This window comes from Phoenix dactylifera, chromosome 1 (genome assembly GCF_051530095.1).
Source record: "Phoenix dactylifera cultivar Ajwa chromosome 1, Ajwa_hap1_PhDact_Kaust_v1.1, whole genome shotgun sequence".
Lineage (NCBI taxonomy): Eukaryota > Viridiplantae > Streptophyta > Magnoliopsida > Arecales > Arecaceae > Phoenix > Phoenix dactylifera.
The window spans coordinates 60,891,574-60,903,381 of NC_143190.1; positions in this window are offsets into that span (position 1 = coordinate 60,891,574).

Genomic DNA, 11,808 nt, shown 5'->3' on the forward strand with positions numbered 1-11,808 from the left:
TAACAACTGGTATCAGAGCCATCTGGTTCAAAGGAAAAAGTGGGAGCAATGGCGGCTGAAGAAGGCAAGGTCAAGATTGACAGATTTGACGGCAAAGACTTTGGTTTCTGGAAGATGCAGATCGAAGATTATTTATATCAGAAGAAACTTCATCTACCTCTTGAAGGTATGAAACCGTCAGATATGTCACAGGCCGACTGGGATTTAATGGATCGTCAGGCTTTGGGAGTTGTTCGCTTGACGTTGGCACGAAACGTTGCGTTCAACGTTTTGGAAGAGAAGACAACAGCAGGTTTGCTGAGAGCATTGTCGAATATGTATGAAAAACCCTCGGCCTCCAACAAGGTGTACCTGATGCGCCGTTTATTCAATCTGAAGATGAGTGAAGGTTCCTCTGTTACTGATCACATCAATGAGTTCAATCTGATTACGAGCCAGTTGAGTTCGGTGGAAATCAGTTTTGAAGATGAAGTTCGTGCCCTAATTCTTCTATCCTCCTTGCCAGAAAGTTGGGGTGCAACGGTGACAGCTGTAAGCAGTTCCTGCGGCTCAAACAAACTGAAGTTTGAGGAGGTCCGAAATCTGATACTCAGTAAAGATATCAGAAGGAGGGAGTCTGGTGTGAAATCTGGTTCGATTTTGAACACATCTGAAGGCAGAGGAAGAACTGTGCAACGCAGTGAAAACCGTGGCAGATCGAAGTCTAAGAGGAGGAACAAGTCTAGATCGAAAGGCGATGGCTGCTGGCATTGTGGCAAGATGGGCCACACGAGGAAGAATTGTTGGCTTAGAAAGAAGAATCCAAGCAAGGGGCAGAACGAGGTGTCCGTGAATGCAACCACAGATGAAGCCAACGATGCTTTGATTCTCAGCGTGGACAGCCCTATGGAATCGTGGATACTAGACTCTGGAGCTTCGTTTCATTCCACCTCACGGAAGGAGTGTATGCTAAACTACACTGCAGGAGACTTCGGAAAGGTTTATCTCGCTGATGATGAGCCTTTAGATATTGTGGGGACAGGTGAAGTTCATATCAGGATGATGAATCAGTCAGTGTGGAAACTGAAGAATGTGAGGCATATCCCAGGCTTGAAGAGAAACTTGATTTCTGTTGGGCAGCTTGACAGCGAAGGGTATGTTACTACCTTCGTAGGTGGTTCATGGAAAATCACCAAAGGAGCTATGGTGATAGCACGTGGGAACAAGTTGGGGACTCTCTACATGACCAATGACACCAAGGATACGGTGGCATTAACAGAAACAGGTACAGATAGTTGTCTTTGGCATCGCAGACTTGGACATATGAGTGAGAAAGGTATGAAGATGATGGTGAAGAAGAACAAGCTAGCAGATCTGAAAACTGTTGATGTAGGTCTCTGTGAAGACTGCATATTTGGGAAGCAGAAAAAGGTTAGTTTCTCAAAGGGTGGAAGAACACCGAAGACAGAAAAGCTAGAGCTTGTACACACAGATGTGTGGGGGCCTTCACCGGTTGCATCTCTTGGAGGCTCACACTATTATGTCACGTTCATTGACGACTCTACCAGAAAGGTTTGGATTTATTTCATGAAGCACAAATCAGAGGTATTTGTCACCTTCAAAAAGTGGAAAAGTCTGGTGAAGAATGAATCTGGTGCAAAGATAAAACGACTAAGGTCTGACAATGGCGGTGAGTATGACAGCAGTGAGTTCAAGGAATTCTGCGCAGTGAATGGAATCCAAATGGAGAAGACAATACCGAGCACACCGCAGCAAAATGGGGTGGCTGAGCGAATGAACGGAACCCTGAACGAGAGAGCCAATAGTATGAGGATCCATGCTGGTTTGCCCAAGATGTTTTGGGCTGAGGCAGTCAACACCGCAGCGTATCTAATAAACAGAGGCCCGTCGGTTCCCCTAGATTGCAAATTGCCTGAAGAAGAGTGGACAGGAAAAATAGTAAATTTGTCACACTTGAGGGTCTTTGGGTGTGTCTCCTTTGTGCACATTAATGCAGAGAAAAGGGACAAGCTAGATGCAAAGTCCAGAAAGTGTTTCTTCATTGGATATGGTACAGATGATTTTGGTTACAAGTTCTGGGATGCACAGAACCAGAAGGTCATCAGAAGCAAGGATGTGATATTCAATGAGCGAGTTCTCTATAAGGACAAGAATACTTCAGATCTTGAGAGTGCAGGGGAGCAAAGCAAGGAAAAACAGCAAGTTGAGCTGCAAGAGATTACAGAAGAAGATGTTGCCAAAAGTTTTCAGAAAAATCCTGAAAATTCAGAAACTGTTGTGGCACAACCTCAACCAAGTATACCACAGCTGAGAAGATCAACAAGAATCTCGAGACAACCGGATAGATATTCATCCTCTTTACATTATCTGCTATTGACAGATGGAGGTGAACCCGAGTGTTATGAAGAAGCCATGGAAAGTGAAGATTCGGTGAAGTGGGAGTTAGCCATGAAGGACGAGATGAAGTCCTTGGATAGAAATCAAACTTGGGAACTCAGTTCACTACCAGAAGGCAAGAAGGCTTTACAGAACAAGTGGGTCTACAAAGTTAAAGAGGAACATGATGGCAGCAAAAGGTACAAAGCAAGGTTGGTTGTGAAAGGCTTCCAACAGAAGGAAGGTATTGACTACACTGAGATTTTCTCTCCGGTAGTCAAATATTCAACAATCAGAGTGATTCTGAGTATTGTGGCAGCAGAAAATCTATATTTGGAGCAGTTGGATGTTACGACTGCATTTCTCCATGGAGAGATTGATGAAGACATCTACATGCAGCAACCTATCGGCTTTGCAGTCCCTAGCAAGGAGAACCTTGTATGCAAGCTGAAGAGAAGTTTGTATGGTTTGAAACAGGCCCCGAGGTTGTGGTACAAAAAGTTCGATGGATTCATGATCAACAATGGTTTTGTAAGATGTCAAGAAGATCATTGCTGTTATCTTAAGGTACTTGATGGCAGTTTTATCATCTTACTTTTGTATGTTGACGACATGTTGATAGCCGGACCGAACCTACAAGAGATTGAAAGATGGAAGAAAGAGCTATCAAGGAAGTTTGCAATGAAAGACATGGGTGCAGCAAAACAGATGCTTGGGCTGAGGATTGAAAGGGATAAGGTGGCTGGAACACTGAAGCTTTCTCAAGCTAACTACATTGATAAGGTGTTGAATAGATTCAATATGACAGATGCAGATTCTGTGAAGACACCTTTAGCGAGCCATTTCAAACTTTCAAAAGAGCAATCACCCAAGGATGATGAGGAGCTGAAGAAGATGTCAAGGGTACCATATGCTTCAGCTGTAGGCAGCTTGATGTATGCTATGATATGCACGAGACCCGACATTGCACATGCAGTGGGAGCTGTGAGCAGATACATGGCCAATCCGGGTAGACAACATTGGGAGGCTGTCAAGTGGATCCTAAGATATTTGAAAGGTACCAGAAATGTAGGCTTGTGTTATAGAAAAGGCAGTCAAACACTACAAGGTTTTGTGGATGCAGACCTGGGAGGTGATACTGACACTAGAAGAAGCACCACAGGGTATGTTTATACCATAGGCGGAACAGCAGTGAGCTGGTTCTCACAATTGCAAAAGATCGTTGCTCTTTCGACAACAGAGGCAGAATATGTTGCCATTACAGAAGCCAGTAAGGAGATGATTTGGCTACAAAACCTTCTGAAAGAGCTGGGCAGAGAACAGAACTGTAGTGTACTATTCTGCGACAGTCAGAGTGCTATTCACTTAGCTAAGAACCCAATGTTTCATGTGAGAACGAAGCACATACAGCTGAGATATCACTTCATCAGGAAGTTGCTAGAAGATGGCAGTTTGTTACTTGAGAAGATTCAAGGAGCAAAGAATTCAGCGGATATGTTGACTAAGACAGTCACTACAGAGAAATTGAGGCTATGCATGGCCTCAATTGGCCTCCAAAGCTAGTTGAATGGAGGTGCCGCACAGAGAATACAGATCAAGATATAGAAGTTTGTTTATTTTTCAGATAGATGCACAATTGGATGTATCAGTCTCCAAGTGGGAGAGTTGTTGGGTTGTGGAGCCTGATCCATTCCCTTTTTTTTTTTCAAGACCCCTATGTGCACTATGGTGGTGGAGGATCAAGGGAAGACAAGCCGGAAAGAGTTCGAAAAGATTCAGAGTTGAATCAGCAAAGAAAAAAAAAATTTCAGCAAGGTTCGGAGTCGACTCCAGCAGACTTGGAGTCGACTCTGGCACGCAGGCAGACTTGGCACAGTCTTGGAGTCGACTCCAGATCCATAGGAGTCGACTCCCCAGTGTTGGAGTCGACTCGAGAACTCCAGGAGTCGACTCCCACAGGCAGACAGAGAGGCTTTTTCTGTGGACTGTGGCCGAGTCGACTCGCAGAATTGCGGGAGTCGACTCGAGCACGATTTTCACGCGAGGCTGAGTTATGAACCGGGTTCAAGCCAAGGTTTTTGAAGCCCTAATCAAAGTAAGAGATTGGGAGGTATATATAGACTTCTTGTGGGACACGAGAGGTGTGTGGCAACCTTGAGAAACCCTAGAACTCATCAACGAGAAGTTTCCAAAAGGAGATCCTTTGTGTGCATCAGGAAGACGACGCGTTGCTCGTCTTGAGAGAGATTGTTTTGCTGTAAGAAAGAGAGTTTGTTCTCTTCTCTTGAATCTCTGTAACTTTCTTTGATTATATAGTGAAGTATTGATCTGTGCGGCTGTGGACGTAGGAGCAAGGGACTCCGAACCACATAAACTTGGGTGTCTTGTGCGTTTGTTATTGTTTCTTGCCGTGTCCTTTTTCTCCTACTATTTCTTATATTCCGCAATCGTAGGGTTGAATCCCTAACAAAACATGCTTCCAAAGGGTCATCTGCCAGAATATAGGGAAGGGCTTCTTCTACAAGATCGTCCATTTTGTCAACTAGGAAGCACTCATCTTCCCTTGCAGGTTGATCAGAGGCATGGAATACATTTAGTTTAACTTTCATGTTCCCAAAAGATATATCCATCACCCCAGTTCTACAGTTAATACATGCATTGGCTGTAGCTAGGAAGGGACGACCAAGAATCATAGGGATCTGTTTCTTAAGGTTCGGCACAGGTTCCATATCAAGGACGATGAAATCGACTGAAAAATAAAATTTATCTACCTTGACTAGGACATCTTCAATTGTTCCTCGTGGTATTTTAACAGATCGATCAGCCAATTGCAGGGACACCGAAGTAGGCTTTAGTTCACCTAATCCGAACTTCTCGTAGACTGAATAAGGCAGAAGGTTCACACTTGCCCGTAAATCTAATAGTGCTCGATTAATGGAATTGTCTCCTACCACACAAGAGATGGTAGGTGCACCAGGATCCTTGAACTTAGGAGGGGTTTTGTGCTGGAGAATGGAGCTCACTTGTTCAGTTAGAAAGACCTTTTTAGGCACATGTGTCCTAGATTTTCGTTTCTGGGTACAAAGGTCTTTGAGAAATTTGGCATACGATGGAACTTGTTTTATGGCATCAAGGAGAGGGAGGTTGATTTTGACTTGTTTGAATACCTCCATTATTTCTTCCAATGAAGTTTCTTTCATGCCGAAGGGAGAAGGTGCTTTCAGACATTGAGGAAAAGGGGCCTTTGGTGTTAGAGGTGTGGTCGATACTGGACTAGATGGATTCTCTTTAGGTACAGTCACACTCCTGTCTTCATTTTTCTTATATTCTTTTTCTCCAACCTTATTGTCCACTACGCGTCCGCTTCTTAAGGTAGTCATGGAATTAGCTTGTTCATGGTGAACATCATTCGGGTGAGTCTCTTGAGCCATGTACTGCCCTCTCGGGTTACTCACTGGTTGGCTTGGAAGCTTGCCTTCCTCTCTTTTATTTAGTGCACTCGCTAGCTGCCCTAGCTGGGTTTCTAATTTGGCAATAGACTGGGTATGGGAGTGCAACAATTGTGTATTGGCTTCGAGTCCTTGAAGGGCAGTCAAAACGTTTTGCTCAAAAGCCATATCTCTTTGGGGTGCTGGAGGAGGGACCTGTTGAAATTGTGAATAGTGAGTAGGAGGACGGTTCGGATGAACATTCAGAAAGGGTTGAAAGTTTTGAGAATAAAGTTGGAAAGTATTGGAAGTCTGCTGCTTCCAAGAGAAGTTTGGATGGTTGCGCCACCCTGGGTTATAAGTGTTGGAAAATGGGTCATTTCCCGGTCTGGACTGTGCTTGGGCAGCATTAACTTGTTCTTGCACAAATTCAGAAAATTGAGCTGCCGAAGGGCATTCATGAATAGGGTGAGACGGGCTAGAACAAAGAGCACAAACTTGTGCTTCGGGAAAGTTTGGAAGCTGTTCTCTAGACATTAGCTGGTCCAACTTGCGGGATAGTGCATCTACTTTGTCAGATAGACCTATGGACTGGCTAACTTCATATATGGTTCCTTTTCTTTGAGAACTCGGGGGTGCTTGATGAGCAGAGGAGGCATGGTGGAGAGAATTTTCATTAAGGTTTTCAAACAATTGCCATGCCTCATGTTCACTTTTAAGCATGAAAGTACCCCCGCATGCGGCATCGATCATCTGACGGTTTCGTTCAGTCAATCCGTCATAGAAACATTGCACTAATTGCCATTTGGGTATTTGATGATGCGGGCATTTTCGGAGTAAGTCTCTAAATTTTTCCCAAGTTTCATGAAATTCTTTCCCGTCAGATTGGGAGAAGCTCGTGATAGCACGCCTAAATTGGTTTGTTCTTCCTATGGGAAAATATTTTTTTAGAAATTCATGTTGCATTTGAGCCCATGAAAGAATGGAATTGGCTTCTAATGAATGAAGCCACTGCTTAGCTCTATCCTTAGGAGAAAAAGGGAATAGCCTAAGTTTCAGAGCATCGTCAGTGAAGTTCTGAATTTTGACAGTAGTGCAGATCTCAAGGAACTCATCTAAATGTTTGTATGGGTCTTCATTATTGAGTCCATAAAAAGAGGGAAGCATTTGGATGACACTAGACTTAATTTCAAACTGCATAGCAACAGTGGTATCAGGTAGTCGAATACAAGATGGAGAGGTATAAATGGAAGGAGTGAAGTACTCCTTTAACAGTTTGGGTTGCTCTTCAGCCATCTCGACAAGTGGTGTAGATCCTATGGTTCTATAGGTACAGATTTCGGCTCGAAGGGTCCTAATAGAACGCTCTATTTCAGGGTCAAAAGGTACTAATTTCGGAGATCTGGAACGACACCCTAGCATGCATTAAAACTCTTCTGATCAGTCAAGTGCAGTCAAGCATGCATTAAAAGAAACACACATCAAATCCTTGTGTTGACCCTAAAATCACTAGACAGCTCCTAACTGGTTTGAAGAGGGCACCTAAGCCTCCAATCCGGTCTAATGAACTGAGTTGACCAGGTAAGCTCTCAGGTAAGTGGGGGGGTCACGATGCGTTGCAAAGGTCCCACTTAAAAACCACTTGCCTCGAACAGATGAACTGTCTCCCTTGGGACAAAGCTTGCCTATACATCAACTGAGCCACAGAGCGAAATTGGTGCAACTTTCGGTGATCTTCGTCCTATTGAGCTCGAATGTCCCTAGGGGCCATCGTCTAATTGATTTTAATTTAAAATGATAGCTATGTGAAAATTGATTCACCTAATTTGGGCAAGAATCTGGTGATGAAATCCAGTTCTTATCTTATTGGGGTGATTGCCCTTACTATGTGCGGATTAATTGGTGTATGTGTATCAAGCATGCATTCACACTTTTATTGAAGTTAAAATCAAACAATCACCACAATATTTCAGGCTAATTGGGAATCAATTTAAATAAGAAGGGTTCAGATGTTACCAAAGGAAATTTCTCCAGCAATTTTTAAAGCAAACCTTTACCGTATTCCTTTTCCAATAGTTCCTTTTTTGATCGCCCCAGATTTTTTCTTTGATTCCTGATCAAATAATACCAAAATAAAAATTAAGAATTAGTAAGAAAGAAGAAAGGGGATAATTAAAGTATCAAAAATAGAAAATATTTTTATTTTATTTTAGACATATATATTTTTTGAAAGTTTTTTTTTGAAAGTTTTTTTTAATGAAAAGAAAAACAACTATGCTAACAATCCCCGGCAACGGCGCCAAAAATTGATAGTCAACTTTAAAGACCACGCAATAGCACGTATCTGGTAGGATAGTGATTACGGATATCGATCCACAGGGATTGGGGTACAGTTATTTTTCTTAAAAATAAAAATATTTAAAAGGAAGAGTTTGTGAAGAAGATTAAACTAAGAAATTTAATAAAAGAAAATGCAATTAAAATGATATCAGTTTAGAGAACCTAGGGCAAGGAAGTCACCACTAACATCGGAACAAGGGTTATTTATATTTTATTTCGTTCTTGGATTAACATGCAAATTGGCTACAAGCCTAATAAACATTTAAATAAAAATTCACAAAAGTACTTTGGGCATAATCCATCTTCAGTTGGCATGAAATGTCTACCCTAATCTAAGGTGGCAGCACATCGCATCTTCCCTAAGCATGGACTATCTATATTTACTTAGTGATCATGAAGAACAGTTGTATAAACTTCACATTTAAAATCACAGAAATTAAACATGAAATAAAAGAAGATATTCATTAAAAATAATAAGTTCATACAACTCCAAGAATATAAAATAAAATATAAAACCCGTGTCCCTTTCTTAGGGCTGCATCCAGCCCTAGGAAATCAGCCTTCCATAATATGGGAGGTAGCAGCAACGACGCAGAAGGCCTTCATCATAACTGGGTTCCTCCCTTCTTCGTCTTCCCTCTCAGACTAATCTCAACACGAACTGAATAAAAATCAAACTCCCTCCCTCATATATTTTTTTCTTTCCGTGGGGAGTTATTCCCATAATACCCAAAAGTATTATCTCTCCTTTCCTCTTCTTCCCTTGAGAACTCCTCTCAGTGAACCCGAGCTCTTCTTCTCCCGGTCGTCAATGAATCCTCCTCTGTTCACCCTGGGGCCTTTTATAGGCTGCAACTCCCCTCCTCTGTTTTGAATGTAGATAAGGATGAACCCTTTGCCGTTGGGATGAAGCTTGGCCTGATTTGTGGACTGCTGTGGTTCGGATCAAAGGAGAAGAGGCGTGAAGCCGGACGCGTGGGAAGATGAGCTGAGATGTTAGCGATTTCATGGGATTAAACCGGAAGAGAAGCTGGGATTTGAATTTATCCCATGGATATGCAGACGCTGGGAGTAAAACGGAATGAAGGTGCTTAGATATGGCTCGGTTCGATGTTTGATTTCCTTTGGCTGGGAAGAATCCCTCGCTGGTGGACGTGGAAGAATGGGAGCTAGGATCGAAATGGGATGAAGTCGGCTTGATCCTTGACTGCAGGGGATGGTGAGAACGTTGAGAGGATTTCGGATCTGTTCCAACGCATGGGAAAAAAACAATGGGTTGGATGACGTGGATGCAAGATAAATGGCTGAGATGGGATGAGGCTTTGGGATCCGTGCAACTAAGATGGTATGCTTTGAGATCTGAGAGACAATTGATTGAAGGGATTGTATTATTTTTAATGTTAAAACAGGAGAATTGGAATGAGTGGGAAGAAATTTAGGTGAACTTGGAAAGCACTGGATTTTGGAGAAGAGTTCTTGGAGTCGACTCAGGAGAATGTGAAATTGTGAAATGATGTAGTGTCCGTTTAGGCGTTACCTAATTGAGCTTGACTTGACCTGCATGCATCAATAAATAATTAAATCAAACTTGAATTACCTTTGATAATTCATTAAAATGCACTGGTGAAGGTAATACATTTTTTTGTTGAATTTACAAAATATGTGAATTAAAATAATGATAAGTGCTATGAATAAGATATTAATTTGTACATTATTTAGCACTTATCAATGTCCTCCCTCTTAATCAACACTTGATTGTGCTTGGGAGGAGGAAGAAGAAGGATGAAGAGATGAAGAGGATCAAAGCCCTTGGCAACCTTCTTCTCTTCTCATGCGTTGAAGCCAAGGAAGAAGCCCAAGAGGAGGGAGACACCTCCTCTTCTTTTCTCTTGCTGTTGGCGGCTGAAACAAAGGGGGAAAAAGGGTGGCCACAGCTGGAGAGGAGAGGGCTTTCACCTTATTAGGTCAGCCCCCAAAGCCTCCTTTAAATAACATGTGGAGCTCCTAACTTTTAGGAGCTCCCTTGAAATTATTCCAAGAGGGGCGCTGGCCCCTCTTGTTGCCGCACCAAGGAATTAAAGGAGGATGGACGTGAGCCCCTCCCTCTTATGTTGCCCTAATCCTCATTAGGATTAGGATTTAACCAAATCATGAATTAGCCCTAATGTGGTTTAGCCCTAATCCAATTAGGATTTAACCAAATCATGAATCAATTGGGTTCAATCTATACTAGTCCTAATCCAATTAGAACTTGAATGAACCATGACTCAATTGAACTCTTCAATCCTAATCTAATTAGGAGTCATGTTGATTCATTAGATTAATAATTAATTAAGACTTAAAAAATTCTAATCCAATTAGGACTTGTTTAATTCTAGTCCTAATCCAATTAGGACTCTAATTTGAATTCCAAGTCCTAATCTGATTAGGACTCTTGGAATCCTACTCTAAGTAGGAATTCAAATTTAATTCAAAACTCCTAATCTAATTAGGATTGTAAGAATCCTACTCCAAGTAGGAATCCTAGTCCTACTCCAAATAGGATTTCCAGTCCAAGTAGGAATCCCAGTCCAAGTAGGATTCTTGTTTTAAGTCCAATTAATTATTTTCCTCTGTTCCTTCTTCAACTTATTATCAATCGAATTGATTACTTGTGATTCCTAGTCACGATTCAACCATTGGATCGGTCAATGCCTCTAGTGTGTGTGACCCCATAGGTTCTATTCTGACTGGTAGTGAGATATATTGTGATCTCTATCACAATATCATTGAAAACTCCTTTAAATGGATTGGAACGATTCCAACTCTACTCATTAGGGTTTATCGATCATCGAGATAATCCCTGTGAGTCCCACCATCCACCAGTGACACCTAGCAGCATGTAGTGGCTACCCAGTAGAATAGAATGATGAACCTCTAGGTGCAATTATCATGTGATACAGTCCTTCTATCGTGGATCCCTGCAAGATGGAGGCCATGGATAACTCGTCAAACCCTTTCGTCTGTCATATGTCAAGATTTATTCGACTTAAGTTCGAGAGCGGAGAACTCTTTCTCCATTGTGCAATCTGCCCCGGCCGAGGTCTTACGAACTCAGTCTTATAAATCACATAGGATCTCTCCTTATCTATCAAGGTCGATAGATTCCTTATAGGTGCATACCCTACTCCTACAGTGAACTTACTGCAGCCAATCTACACTGCATGGACCCATATGGCTAGAGACAATGTATATGTGCAGTCAAACTACAATAACCTCACTGTGAGTAGCCGAAGCATTGCAAGTCAAAGGACCAGTCACACTACTGCTGTTCGTCCTTTTTCTGTCTACCTAAAAATATGCTAGACAGATCGTTGTTAGAACCGACGAACAAAAGTTAAATTTAATTCTACTCTTACCTTTCCTACTCGAAGAATAGCGGTTGTAAGAGGTCGATCCACAGGGAGGCGATTGGAGTTGCATAAAATAAAAACATTCACTCAGATTTGAAATCGATTTTGGAATGATAAAAGAAAAAACATTACTTTGAGGATGTTGATGGATTCTCTAGTCTATCGGAGAATATATATTTTTTTTATTTAAAAATAATCAAAAGACAAGTACTTAGAAATCAAAGAGCATTTATAAATTCATGAAATGTTTAACTATTCAAAGGAAAATTTTG